Here is a 15,052-nt window from a genome sequence, read left to right on the forward strand (position 1 = left end):
AGGCTCCGCCCTTGGCATGCCCACTTCTGGATGCCAAGAAGCACACCTCTTTGCTTTCACCAGCTTGGGTGCGGTTTCTGCCCCAACAACTCAGAAAGCCTCGACCACGACAAAGGTCACCGGTGCGGGAGTCACGTGCACGTCTAGTGACTCTGCAATGGGAATTTTCTCCCTCGGGAAAAACAGGCTTTAGGACAAGGAAGGGTCTTAGTGAGCACCTGGTGCAAAGCCCACATTTTTCCCATGGAGGACACCGGAGAGGTGGGGCCAGAACTCAGATCTTCTGAAAACCTGATCAGTGCAAGGCTCTGTGAGCAGACAGCTCTTCCAGCATTTCAACCCATTTGGCCAAGAGACTCACATGATAGCAGGATTGGAGCAGAGTCCTCAGCTAGCCTGCTACAGTCATGTGCACCTGCAGGCCAGGCCACCAGGCAGTCGTGACGTGCTTCCAGGAAGTAGGAAGCAAAGGAGAGGAAGCAGGCGTTAGAGATATGTTTGCATAAATATAGAAGTGCCCAGGCAGGCTAGTGGCTTAATCAAAGTTCCCTAAAGAGACAGGTTTGGGGGGCCAGCGCTGTGGCATAGCGGGTAAAGCTGCTGCCTGCAGTGCCAGCATCCCATATAGGTACCAGTTCAAGTCCCAGCTGCTCCACTTCCCATCCAGCTCTCTGCTATGGCCTGGGAAAGCAGTAGAAGATGGCCCAAGTCCTTGGGCCCCTGCACCTGCGTGGGAAGACCCGGAGGAAGCTCTTGGTTCCTGGCTTCAGATCAGCTCAGCTCTGGCCGTTGTGGACTTTTGGGGAGTGAAGCAGTAGATGGAAGGCCTCTCTCTCTGCCTCTGCCTCTCTGTAACTCTGCCTTTCAAATAAAATAAATAATAAAAAAGGCAGGTTTTGTTACAAAAACTGCTGCTCTGGGGTTGGCATGCAGAGAACTGTAGAATTCTGAGGTTTCCCGGCAGTGGAGGATGGCCCAAGTGCTTAGGCCCTGCACCCGCATGGGAGACCAGGAGAAGCACCCGGCTCCTGGCTTCAGATCGGCGCAGTGCCAGCCGTAGCAGCCATTTGGGGGGTGAACCAAAGGAAGGAAGACCTTTCTCTCTGTCTCTCTCTCTTTCACTGTCTAGCTCTATCTGTCAAATAAAAAAAAAAAAAAAAAAAGAATTCTGAGGTTTCCCTACAGCCTGGTACAGGTGCAGGGTGGCAGCACCACCACCCTCCTTCTATTCCCATCACTCTTCTCATTTCTCTCTCTCTCTTTTTAAATATTTTATTTATTTGTTTGAGAGGTAGAGTTATGGACAGTGAGAGGGAGAGGCAGACAGAAGGGTCTTCCATTCCGTGCACCTGTGCAGGCTGGCCAGGAAGGGCTTCACCGGGAACAATGACATTCGAACAGAGGCTTGAAGGAAGGGAGGAGCACAGTGTGTGCACCGGGGACAGCCAGGCCCGGGCGGTGGAAACAGCAAGCCCGTGGGTCTGCAGGCAGAAGCAGCTTGGCAACGTTCGAGAATTTCAAGGAGGCCAATGTGGCTGGAGCAGGGCCAGCAAGGCAAAGAACGGGAGGAGGTGACGACGCAGGGGTTGAGGGAGGCCGATCATTCCAGGCCTTTTATTCTAAATGAGGATACATGGTGGGCTTCGATTGTAGGCATGGCGCGATCTTTACATCTCCGAGTTTTTTAGAGGATCCTCTGGCTGCTGTTTGGAAGAGGGTAGAAGCAGGTTCGAGCTAGGAGTTTATAGAAGCAATGCAAGCGAGACGTGGTGGCTTGGTTCAGGATGCTAGGAGAAATGGTCAGACTCCAGGTGTCTTTTGAAGGACAAACTGATAGGATTTGCTGCTGGGGTGTAGTTGGGCTGTGAGAGGCAGGGAGGTGTCAGGGCACTTCCAAGGCACGTGGCCTGAGCCCGGGCAGGAGACAGCGGCCACGGGCCGAGATGGGCGCGTGCTGCAGGGAGAGCAGGCTTGGCAGGTGAAGTCGGAGATGCCTAGCAGATGGCCAAGTGGGGGATACCAAGGAGCACCAGGCTGCGTAAGACTGGAGACGACCTGCCGTGACAGCTGTGAGACCGGCTGAGATCACAAACTGTAGGCAGGAAGGGAGGCGGCCAAGATCCAGGGCTGAGCGCCGGGGCACTGCAGCTTCCAGAGGTCCCGTGGACGAGAAGGACCCTGCACAGGAACTGAATCACGGGCAGCCCAAGGAGCAGGGGTGGGGAGAGTAGGGGACACGAGAGCGAGCGGGCCCTGGAAGTGCGCCCTCGCAGGAGGAGGGGATGTGCGCGAACAGAGCTGAGTTCTAGAAGGGCCGGGGGTGACCGGGGGTTCTGTCTGAGCAGGAAGCGGCTTGCACTCCTGTGTGGGAGGGTGGGAGATGGCCCGGGCTGTTTTTAAGTGGGTCTGAGGACGGGCTGGGGAAGATGATGGCTTTGGCTAATGAGCCCTTGCTCACCAGGCATAGAGAGGAGAGCGCCTGAAATGTGCTTCCTTCAGCTCCAGCTCGCAGAGCCCCTGCTCGGCTTCTCCCGGGCCTGACGCCAGGCCAAGATGGCCGGCTGAGTTTTCCTGCCAGGACTGGGTCCCGGAGCAGGGAGCTGGCACAGGCAGCTCCCCTGGAGGCAGAGTGGGGAGGGGGCTGGAGGGGTGGGCCAGGCAGAGCCCTGAAGAATGGCCCCGTGGTCCACCTGCTGCTATTGCTCCTCTGAGTTTCCCCTTGGTCCTGTGGCTCCGGCAGGCAACACTCATCTGCACTGGTTTGGATGTCCTGGGTTTTGTTTTTTTTCTAGAAAATGGCAGCTGGTGCTGACTTTGGCATTTCCTGGAACCAACACAGCATTCGGTTCAGTTTAGTTCAATGAACTTGGACGGCACCGGTTTGCCCCCATTGCTATTCAGAAGCCGTTCCTGCCTTCAGCCAACCAGCATCTTTGCCTCGTGTCTCTGCCACCCACCAGCCTGAGAGCCGTCCCCCACACTCCAGCCCCCAGCTCCTGCATCTTCCTCTCCCTCCCGCACCTGCCCCTCCTTCCGGGGGGATTTCGGTGACAATGTGAATGGACCATCCAGTGTCCTAACCTCACAATACCGGAAGTCCTCAATTTCCTCAACTCCAGGGGTGCCCACTCCACTCCCATAAGCTGTTCATACCTGAGACTGTGCCTCGAACCTTCTCACCGCTAAATTTGCTCCAATGTTTCTCCCTAAACTCATGCAGATGTTTGAACCCCGGAATCTTCTGTTAAAAGTTAATGAATGGGCCGGCGCTGCGGCTCACTAGGCTAATCCTCCGCCTGCGGCCCCGGCACACCGGGTTCTAGTCCCGGTCGGGGCGCCGGATTCTGTCCCGGTTGCCCCTCTTCCAGGCCAGCTCTCTGCTATGGTCCGGGAGTGCAGTGGAGGATGGCCCAAGTGCTTGGGCCCTGCACCCGCAAGGGAGACCAGGAGAAGCACCTGGCTCCTGCCTTCGGATCAGCGCGGTGCGCCAGACGCAGTTCACCAGCCGCAGCGGCCATTGGAGGGTGAACCAACGGTAAAGGAAGACCTTTCTCTCTGTCTCTCTCTCTCACTGTCCACTCTGCCTGTCCAAAAAAAAAAAAAAAAAAAAAAGTTAATGAGTGAACTCTGATGGTTGATGGGTTAGGATGGAGGCTTGACCCAACAGTGGCATCTGAAGGTGGGGTCTTGGCTAAGTGATTGGGTTGGATTAGGTTGCTTGGGTGGAGCCCCATGATCCAATCGTGAAAAGGCGTGAAAAGGAGAGATCACATATAGGATAGAGGAAAGGCAAAAAGTGCCCCCTGCATCTCTGCTCCAGGCTGGCCGTGTGGCCACTCCCCTGCCACCGCCAGCTTCCACCAGGTGCCAGACCCACGGGGCGCCCAGTCTTACACAGCGAACCTCCAACTACAACCCAGCCTGAACCTTCCATCCGGAGCTGCTCCTCTCAAGGACGTTAACGTCAAAGGAAGCTGATGCAGGAGCATCTTTGGAAGCACAGCTTTGGTTCCTGTAACGCCCTCGTCCCTCTCTTCCTGCCCCTTTCACCCCTGGAATTTCCTCCTAATCCGTCAAGCAGACTTGCACTGCCTCCTGCGTGAATCAGCACAAACCCGTGGCCGACGCCACACCCCCTCCCCAGCCCACATCCTTGTCGCTCGTCCTCGGCTGTATCCCCACGGCAAAAACTGCACTTGTCATTTATCCGCATCTCTCAGATGCCAAGCCTTTGGAGGACGTAAATAAACCCACGCCCCCACACAGTCACACTCTCCAGCCTTCCGGGGCCTCTCGCCGTGCGTGCAGTCCTGGTCAGCCGCAGACCTGACCGTGACGCCAGGACACGATAACAGCGCTCAGACACAGACAGCCTGGCCAATAGCCACTTGCGCCGGCCTCTGGGCTCACTGCGACCATCTGCCCTGCACTCCCGCCCGTGTGTCTCCCTTTCCACAGCGGACCTCCCTGCCTGTCCTCAAGCCCCTAAGTGCCCACCCGTTGCCGGCCCCCCAGAAGCCTCACCGCACCCACTGCCTGGTCCCCGTCTCTGCTACTTCTGCAAGCCCTCCTCCACATCCAGTTCTTCCACTCAAGCCTGTAACTGGGCTCAGAATTTCCATCAGAAAAGCAACACAGGACACCCAACTCCATCAACCCCCGTCCCGGCTGCCTGTGCCCCGCTCTCCTTCCTTTCCCTTCCAGTTCCTCAAAGGAGTGGCCTGCATGCTTGGGGAGTCTCAGTCCTCACCAGTTACAGTCTGGTGTCTCCCCCAGCTCAAGCTATTCCAGCAAAGGAAAACACTTGCCTCTGAGTTCTAATCCCACCTCTCTGACGCGCGCGCCCGCTCTGGCCCTGCCCGCTCCCTGCACTGCAGGCCTCCTATGTGCCCCTGAACTCGGGAATCTGGCCTCCTGTCTTCTTTGTTAATGGTGTGAAGCGGGTGGGGACCTAACCCAGTGATGGTGTCGAGGTGGGGCTTTGGGAAGAGATGAGGCTGTGCTGGGCTGTGCGGATGCAACAGCTCACAGCAGCTCTGTAAGGAGACATGCACCCCACACCCCCCACACACACCCCTCCCCCGGGTTCCATCCCCTGAGACTCTGCTACCTGCCCTGCCGTGTCCCGTGAGCTCCACCACCCTCAGCAGACTCCAATGGAACTGCCTGACCCTGGACTTGAACCTCCGGACCTGAGCCAAAGCAAACCTCTTTCCTTCCTAAGTAGCTTGACTCCGGTGCTTGGTCATAGTAACGAGAAGCTGCCGGCACCGGCGCCCCAGCCCTCCTGAAGCGCTGGGATTCCGTGACGGTGCCTTTGCGCGCTGGCGTCCTCGGGTGGGAGGAGCCTTCTGCAACCACTTCCTCCTTCCAAACGCAGCCCGGGAAGAGCCTGGCAGACTCCTGCCACAGGGCAGCTCGCGGCGTTGACTGCCCCGTCCCAGTCCACACTGAAGCTCCTGGGGGCGGGGACTGTTGCATCATCAACATTGGGCGCCACCCTCGGCCACGCCCTCCCCTGGGTCTGCAGCACACCACCCTGCCCTGCCTGGATTCTCTCTATTCTGGTTATGCCCTTCTCTAGGCAACTCCCCGGCGCTTTAGAGACCACGTACGTGTCGCTGGCTTCCGATTTTCTACCTGAATCTGATCTCTCCCTAGGGCCTCGCAGGAGCCTACCCCGCCGCCTGCTCCGCGCCCATGTGCACATTCCGCAGACTCTAACTTCACGTGGCCGGAAGAGAACGCTTCCTCTGCACCTCCAAAGCTGCTCTCCGGTCCATCCTCACAGATGCCAGCAGCGATGCTCACCCCATCGCTCAGCCCTAGCGGAGCAGGGTGTGGCCGGCTGCCCTGGCTGGCCTGGGACTCGTTCTGTGTCCCAGGAAAACCCTTCATCTCAGGCAACCCAGGGTGCTCGGTTATCCTACCCGGGAGTCACCTCTGATTGCTTTCTATGCCTCACATCCCACACCCAATCAACTGAATTCCCCTCCAGATACCCAAATCTGCCCTCTCTCCACCTCCACTGCCACTGTCCAGGCTCCATCTCGTCCTACCTAGGCCACCCCAGCAGCCTCTCTTTAGTCTCCTGTCCTCTGTGCTTGGTCTGCTACATCTTTTTTTTTTTTTAAAAAAAGATTTATTTATTTATTTGAAAGGCAGAGCTATACAGAAAGGAGAGGCAGAGAGAGAGAGAGAGAGAGAGAGAGAGAGAGAGAGAGAGAGAGAGAGGTCTTCCATCTGTTGATTCACTTCCCAATTGGCCACAATGGCCAGAGCTACGCCGATCCAAAGCCAGGAGCCCGGAGCTTCCTCCAGGTCTCCCACACAGGTGCAGGGGCCCAATCACTTGGGCCATCTTCCACTGCTTTCCCAGGCACATAAGCAGGGAGCTGGATCGGAAGGGGATCAGCCGGGTCTCGAACCGGCGCCCACATGGGATGCTGGCACTGCAGGCCAGAGCGTTAACCCACTGCGCCACAGCGCCGGCCCCTCTGCTACATCTCTTACACATCAGCCAGAGGGCCTCTGTAAAGAGAAAATATAACGATAGCACCCCACACCCCCAGCAGTGACAGCTCGTCAAGGACACTGGGTAAATCTAAATTTCCCCCTGGAAGCCCCCTGTGATCTCGCCCCTGCTCACTCAACCACTGTCATCCCACCCCCTCCTCCCATCCACGGAGAGGTCAAAGTTCACCTCACCAGTGAGGCCTTCCCCAGTCACCGTACCCAAGGGTTTCTTGCTCATTCCATTGTATTCTGTGACTTCTCCACTTAAGATATGTGCTCCGTGAGAGCAGAGACCTTGACAGCCTTACTCCAATCTGTGTTCCCAGCGCTGGGCCCAGAGCCTGGCACACAACAACTGCTCGGTAAATATTTGCTGAGTAAATGAAAATTCAGCACGTGGGACAGGGCCTCTCATGGTAGTCAGAAATGATATCGCATCAACAAATTAATCAGCCAAGCTCTGCACTCGGCCTTGGGCCTATATAATCAATAGCATGTGCTTCTTCTGGAGTTTGTAGTCTACCAGGAAACAGATGTACACGCCCCTCACACTAAATGGGCGTCACAGCTAAGACTGTGCTGGGGAGTAACACGTGTCTGATTTTCTTTTTTTTTTTTTTTTTTTTAATTTTTTGACAGACAGAGTGGATAGTGAGAGAGACAGAGAGAAAGGTCTTCCTTTTTGCCGTTGGTTCAGCCTCCAATGGCCGCTGCGGCCGGCACATCTCGCTGATCTGAAGCCAGGAGCCAGGTGCTTCTCCTGGTCTCCCATGCAGGTGCAGGGCCCAAGCACTTGGGCCATCCTCCACTGCCTTCCCGGGCCATAGCAGAGAGCTGGCCTGGAAGAGGGGCAACTGGGACAGAATCCGGTGCCCCAACCGGGACTAGAACCTGGTGTGCCAGCGCCGCAAGGTGGAGGATTAGCCTGTTAAGCCACGGCGCCGGCCTTGATTTTCTTAAATTAAATGTGATCGGCTCCTCCCACTGGGGCGGTAGGAAAGTGTCCAAGTTGTCACTGAACTGTCACCACTGTCCCCAGTGTCTAAAACATCCAGGAAGGGCCCTTCCTCTTCAGCGCCCCGTGCTCCTGGCTCTGGCCTTCACGGGGCTCCGGAGGGCTGACTGCTTCCTGGACTTGGGGGGAGGTTTGAGATGGAGGGTTCTGGGCGAGCAAAGTATTGACCCTGGCGACTCCCAGCGAGCTCAGGGGAATGCGCCCAGCCTGCCTCTGCCCCGGGCCCCACCTCTCTTCACCTCAGCACCTCGTCCTGCCCTCCTCCTCATCCTGCAACATGCCCGCCTACCTCTCTGCCCGGGGAACGGAGACGTTCACGATGCTCAGCGACCCACGGGAGACCAACGCACCCCACTCTCAGATCTCCCTACTCAGTACCATTCCCTCCCTCCTCGTCACCGCTGATGGAGTCGATCCGCTGGGATTTCTTCTCTCCCTTGAGCCACCACACCCTGCCGAGGGTTCCACCTCCACGACTCCCGTTTCCAGTCTAGCCACCCCTTCAGTGGAGCCCTTTCCTCATACCTAAACTTGTACAACATCCAACTTCATGCTCTGGTTCCTCCCCCACACAGCCCATTGACCAAATGATCCGAGAGCTAATCCACAAGAACCAGTCACCCAAGTTACTCCGGTGGCTTGGCGCTCTGGGAACAACAGAGGACAAATCTGCTGGCGTGGCACTCAGACCCTGCCTGGCACACCTGACCTCCCCTCCCCTTCTCTGCACCCGAGGACCTACCCTCAACGCCGCCAGCCTCTTAGCTCTCCCACTACCTTCTTATCCTTACCTCTCCACTTCCCTCTACAGCTACCATTCCTTCTGGAAATGTCCCGTGTCTCCTTCTTCTTCCCCTGTCCCGTTTCCTCCACGTCCCCTGGAACAGAAGCCCTTGTATGTCAAAGTCCTGCTCAAACTCCATCAAACCCGAGCAGGAGGAATAAGCGCTCCCCAGGAAAAGGAGTGGAGCGCTGCGGTTAAAGGCACGGACCTCGGAGCTGCACCGAATTCAGCTGCCAGTTCGCTGCCATTCCCGAGCTGTATAACCTGGGTACGTGACGGTGCTTCAGGCCTTGTCCTTGTAATCTGGGGTCTATAAAATACTATGTGAGTGGTGTTTGTGCCAAACAAGTCCCAGGAATTTTTCATGTATCATCGAAATCTTCCCAGCTACGCTATGGGATATCATTACCCAAAGTTTACGGGTGGCCCCTGAGACTCGGGTAATGTACTCAAGGGCTTGCAGCTGGGGGAAGTGGAAAGCCGGGATTCAAGCCCTGGTGTGGATGGACCAAGGCGGACTTCTCTGTCCTAGGAAGGAAGCCAGAGAGGCCCCGTCTCTCAAACTCACTCTTGTAAAGTTGAACGTCACTCACCACTTGATCCAGCAATTCCACTCCCAGATTTATTTTTTAAAAGTGAAATCAGAGGTCCACACAAATGCTTGCATGCAGTTTTTCACAGCAGTTTTATTCATAATAGCCACAAACTGTAAACAAACCATTATCTATTGAATGAATACGTTGTGGTACAATCAGACGATGGAATACTACTCGGCAATAAAAAAGAATGAACCACTGAAACTCTCAACAATTCAGAGAATCTCAGAAGCATTGTTCTATGTTAAAGTAGACACAAGGGCTAGCGCTGTGGTGTAGTGGGTAAAGCTGCGGCACCAGCATCCCATATGGGCGTGGGTTTGAGTCCCAGCTGCTCCTCTTCCAACCCAGCTCTCTGCTATGGCCAGCAGAAGATGGCCCAAGCACTTGGGCCCCTGCACCCACGTGGGAGACTCAGAAGGAGCTCCTGGCTCTGGATCGGTCCAGCCTGGGCTGTTGCAGCCTTCTGGGGAGTGAACCAGCAGATAGAAGACTTTTCTGTCTCTCCCTCTCTATCTGTAACTCTACCTCTCAAATAAATAAAAAAAGAAAGTAGATGCAAAGGCTCCATACTGTGTGTATGGTTCCATTTTTATGAAACTCTAGAAAGGGCAGAATAGTGTTCAAAAGCAGATTAGCGGCTACCAAAGCTGGAAGTGGGCAAGGGCAGAGAGAGAGAGAGAGAGGTCTTCCATCTGCTGGTTCACTCCCCAGTTGGCTGCAACGGCCAGAGCTGTGCCGATCTGAAGCCAGGAACCAGAAGCCTCTTCCGGGTCTCCCACTGGATGCAGGGACCCAAGCAGTTGGGCCATCTTCCACTGCTTTCCCAGGCCATTAGCAGAGAGCTGGATCAGAAGAGGAGCAGCCAGGGCATGAACTACTGCCCATATGGGATGCCGGCACTGCAGGCCGGGGCTTAACCGGCTATGCCAGAGTGCCAGCACGTTACGTGGTGCAGGGAGGGAGGCAGTAGACTGAAGGAGGTTGTGGATGATGTCGCTTGGGTTAAAGAACAGCGCATCGTGCAACTCTTCCTGCTCTGTGCTGAGGGCCCGTGTGCCGGGCAGTCGCGGTCTGCGGGAGGAAGCGCAAGGGCAGACACGTGACAATTCCAGGGAAGAATTCTGCAGACACGGAGAGGCAGGCACCGCTGGGGGGCCTTTAGATGGAGAGGAAACCCGAGCAGGGGGCAATATCCCTGGGGGAGCCGGGGGGCAGGGGGGTCTGCGCTCAGTGGCAGGGAGAAGGGCTGCTGGCCCAACAGTCTATCCTCCCGTTGGAAGCAACCTCGGAAATTAAGTGCAAGCCCTCGCACCTGCTCCAGCCCTGGCCTTCCCAGCAGTCCCTCTCCTCCGTAATCCAACCCACGGCTCCTCCCCAACGGTCGCTCCCTCCGGCAGGACTGGTTCCACCCCGGGGCAGGCTGAACTGTGGCTTTCCGCACGTTGTCCTGGGGTGGGACTGTGTTCAGAGGTGAGTGTCCAGGAAATGCGTCCCTCAGAAGTAAGGCAAACACAAAACAACAACAACATCCCCAGGTCAGTCCTGGGGGCAGAAAGACAAACCTGATTACTCAATCAAATCAAGTAGAAACAAAAGGAACAGAGACCACGACAACACGCTTGAAAGCTGCCTCAGTCACAGCAGGACAGGGCAGTTAACACGCATGCCACACACACACACACACACACACAGCTTCAGAGCCGTGTACCTGCAAGGGGCTAGGGGACAGCCCCTCGCCTAGGTCCCTTCATGTCGGCCCTTTGGGAGCCAACACCAGCCTACCAGGGAGCAGGCTAGGGAGCTCTCTGCCTTGGCTGTTACTTCCAAGATAGCCACATCAGGGCGAGCCCCTGCCCAGGAGTTCTCGGGACTTTTTTTCCTCCTCCTGGGCGGGTCACGTGTACAACTCCTGTCACCACGCGCAGTGACTCTGCAGGCTGGGCGCAACACGACCTCCCTGACGCACAGGAATGGACTTCCAAGCCACGAGCTGAGCAAATAAGTTATTGAGATAAAGCGCTCACTGCACAGGCGCTCACCCACGTCCCCAGCCCGGATCCGGCCCGGCTCTCCCTCCCGTCTCCCGAGTCATCAGATTCACTTTATTTTCTCTCTGCTACAGAAGAGGAAAAATCCCTTCATTTGTTTGTGTTCACACACAAACTGGTTCTCCCATAAAGCACAGTTCTGGGGAGGGGAGTTCCCACAGAAAGGTGGAGTCCCAGCGGGCCTGGCAGGCCTGGGGTGGGCGGGGCAGGCGGCTAGCCAGCCCCAAGGGAGCAGCGGTTAGATCAGCAGTAACAGGCACCCGGCAGGCAGGCTCAGACGCTGAGCCACGCCATCTGGTGGAGTGAGCGGGGCACGGCTGGAAACCCAAGGCTAATCTTTGGCCAAAAAGCAGTGGAAACTAAGCCCCAGGTATGGTGGGCAGCACATTCTGCTGCTCGGATACAGTAAGTTAGTTCTAGAAAAGAAAGGTCCCAGGTGACTTGCTCACATATTAAATTCATAAATTAACATGCACCTTATTAATGACTCTCAAATTAATTGGCGTGGTATCCCCAGCCACATTGAATTCTGTAATTACATTCTACAAATTTAGTTAGCACTTACTGCGGCTTTTCTCTAAGGACCCGCACATTCTGCGACTCTACGTTATCTTCCACTGTGGCACATTTGCTTCTGATCAGACATCGCTGTTGAGGAAACTTTACTAACTAAAGTCTATAGGACACACTGGTTTTAAGAAAGACTGGCTGCTCCACTTCGGGTCCAGCTCCCTGCTTATGTCTCTGAGGAAGAAATGGCCCAAGTGCTTAGGCCCCCGCACCCACATGAGACCCGGATGGAGCTCCAGGCTCCTGACTTCTGCCTGGCCCAGCCCCCACCACTGCAGCCGTTGGAAGGGAGTGAACCAGTAGGTGGAAGATCTCTGTCTCTGTCCTCTCTCTCCCCGTGTGTCTCTGCCTTTCAAATACAATCTGTTGTGTTGTTTTGTTTTGTTTTGTTTTTTAAGATTTATTTATTTATTTGAGAGGTAGAGTTACAGAGAGATGGAGAGAGAGGGAGAGGTCTTCCATCTGCTGGTTCACTCCCCAAATGGCTGCAACGTTGGGAGCTAGACGGATGCAAAGCCAGGAGCCAGGAGCTTCTTCCAGGTCTCCCATGCAGGCGCGGGGGCCCAAGGACCTGAGCCATCTACTACTTTCCCAGGCCATAGCAGAGAGCTGGATTACAGGTGGAGCAGCCGGGACTCAAACCGGCGCCCATGTGGGATGCCAGCACTGCAGGCGGATGCTTAACCTACTATGTCACAGTGCTGGCCTGAAATACAATAATCTCAAAAAAAAAAAGAGTTGTTACTCATTCAACAAGTATTTACTGACCATAAAAACAAAGGTTCTAGGTTCAAGGTCGTAAACAGCAAGATCCCTGACGTCACGGAGTTTCGAGTAGCGAGGGTGGGGTGAAAAGTCGAAGTGCAAGTCGAAGTGCTCATAAGGGGCTCAGCACCCTGTCAGAGGCCGGGCTCAACACCCCGCTCTGCGCCTGCCTCCAGTTCCTGCTCATGCACACCCTGGGAGGCAGCTGCGATGGCTCAAACAGCTGGGATCCTGCCACACACAATGCCAAGTGAACCAGCAGACCGGAACTGTCTCTTTGAGCCTCTCAAGTGAATAAATAGGAACTATCAGTTTAAAAAATGTTAGCAAGATGAAGTCACTGTGAGTATAAGGTAAAAAACTAATGTGAGAGACAAGGGGAAGGGGCGGGGGGACAGGGCAGTCACTTGTCTGTTAGAAGTGACATTGGAGGGGCTGGTGCTGTGGCGCAGTGGGTAAAGCCGCCACCTGCAGTGCCAGCATCCCATATGGGTGCCAGTTCTGATCCTGGCTGCTCCTCTTCTGATCCAGCTTTCTGCTCTGGCCTGGGAAAGCAGTAGAAGATGGCCCAAGTGCTTGGGCCCCCTGCACCCATGTGGGAGACTTGAAAGAAACTCCTGGCTCCTGGCTTTGGATTGGGCCACTGGGGAGTGAACCAGCGGATGGAAGACCTCTCTCTCTTCTCTCTCTCTGCCTCTCCTCTCTGTGTAACTCTGACTTTCAAATAAATAAATTTTTCTCAAGTGCTTTATTTATTTGCCAGATATAGTTGGACAGTGAGAGAGAGAGAGAGAGAAAGGTCTTCCTTCTGTTGGTTCACCCCCCAAATGACCGCTACAGCTGGCACTGCGCCGACCTAAAGCCAGGAGCCAGGTGCTTCCTCCTGGTCTTCCATGCAGGTGCAGGGGCCCAAACACTTGGGCCATCCTCCACTGGACTTCCCGGGCTACAGCAGAGATCTGGACAGGAAGAGGAGCAACTGGGACTAGAACCCAGCGCCCATATGGGATGCCAGCGCCGCAGGCGGAGGATTAACCAAGTGAGCCATGGCACCAGCCCCAAATAAATCTTAAAAAAAAAAAAAAAAAAAGAGAGACCCTTCAACTAAATTGTCATTTTGTCCACTCACACAAAGTGAGCGGAGAACCACCGGAGGAGGAAGGTGGGTGGTGTCTGCTCCAGTGGTTAGGGTGCCTGCTGTACTGGGTTCCAGTTCCAGCTCTGCTCCATCCCGGCTTCCTGCTAACCACACCCCCCTGGGAGGCAACAGGTGACAGCTCTAAATAGTTGGGTCACTGCCACCTCCCTCCTAGGGTCCTGGCTTTGGTCTGGCCCAGCCTTTACTGTAGACACTTGGGAAGTAAATCAATGGATGGGACTCTCTTCCTCTTTTTCAAAGTAAGTGAAGTAAAAAGCAACAAAAGAAAAAAACCCAAAACCTTAAAAGTTGCTGCAAAGCTTCTTCCCTCACAGCTCAGCTGTGTCTAGGGTTCCCTTCTCACGGCAACCAAGCCCCTCTCCACACCTAGCTTCCCCTCTTCCACCGGAGACCAAGGGGTCTGCTCTGCTTCCGTGGTCACATACAACCCACCCTCACCCCCCATTGCCCGTACACAGTGACGTCTCTGAATTCCCCGACATCCAACCTCCCACTGAAACGTGCGAGCTGAAGGCTTCCTAGTCCTGCTTGATGGTCCGGAAGTGAACAGGGTCGGGGACAGCCTATGCATCGTACCTACTGTTTCGGATGTCAGGATCTGGCTGCCTCCGTATGCGGAAACCACAACCAACTGGCAACTCTACAAGTCTTGCTGGAGCAAATCCAGGAAGGATGCTTCGAGCTGATCACAAAGCAACTAAGTACACAAGAATCCTAATTACTGGTGTAGGATCTCAAACAGCTAACACTGGTGTCACCATCAGTTAGATGAATCACCAAAGCCTGCTTTATAGGTAAAAATTCCCTAAGCTTGTCACCTGAGCGGCACACTTTTTTTTTTTTTTTTTTTTGAAAGCCAGAGTTATACAGAAGGCAGAGTCCTCCATCCACTGGTTCACTCCCCAATTGGCAGCAACGGCTGCAGCTGGGCTGATATGAAGCCAGGAGCCAGCAGCTTCTTCCAGGTCTTCCATGCGGGTGCAGGGTCCAAGGACTTGGGCCATCTTCTACTGCTTTCCCAAGCCATAGCAGAGAGCTGGATGGGAAGCAGAGCAGCCAGGACTCAAACCGGCGCCCCTATGGGATGCTGGCACTGCAGGCAGCAGCTTTACCTGCTATACCACAGCGCCGGCCCCAGCACACTTACATTTTAAAATGTACTGAGAATAATATCTACCTATCACCATACTATTAGTTTTACAAACAGGTATGTTGTGTGAAAAAAAAAAGATATTTCCATCTTTACTTTTCAAAGGCACATAGTTGGGAATCCAAAGTCTTCAAATGAGAATACGTCAGATACCAAATTCCCAAGTCCATGTGTAACTATCAAAATTTTCAAGGTTAGCAATTGAATACTTGATTCGAACTTTCTAACAAAGTAGGCCGAGGGTAGGTACAACAAAGAATGTAGCCTCATGTGAATCTGAGTATTTTCACTTATCTTCCTGGGAAGAGCCAAAAGCACATGAATTAACCCAAAATGGAAATAAAATTATAACCTGTGGCTGTCATTTGTTTGCATTAAGCACGTTATTTGCATTTTCTTTCTGCAGCTAAGAATACGCGTGATTTCTCATTAGCCAGGGAGGTCCC

Source organism: Lepus europaeus, chromosome 14 (genome assembly GCF_033115175.1).
Source record: "Lepus europaeus isolate LE1 chromosome 14, mLepTim1.pri, whole genome shotgun sequence".
Taxonomy (NCBI): Eukaryota; Metazoa; Chordata; class Mammalia; order Lagomorpha; family Leporidae; genus Lepus; species Lepus europaeus.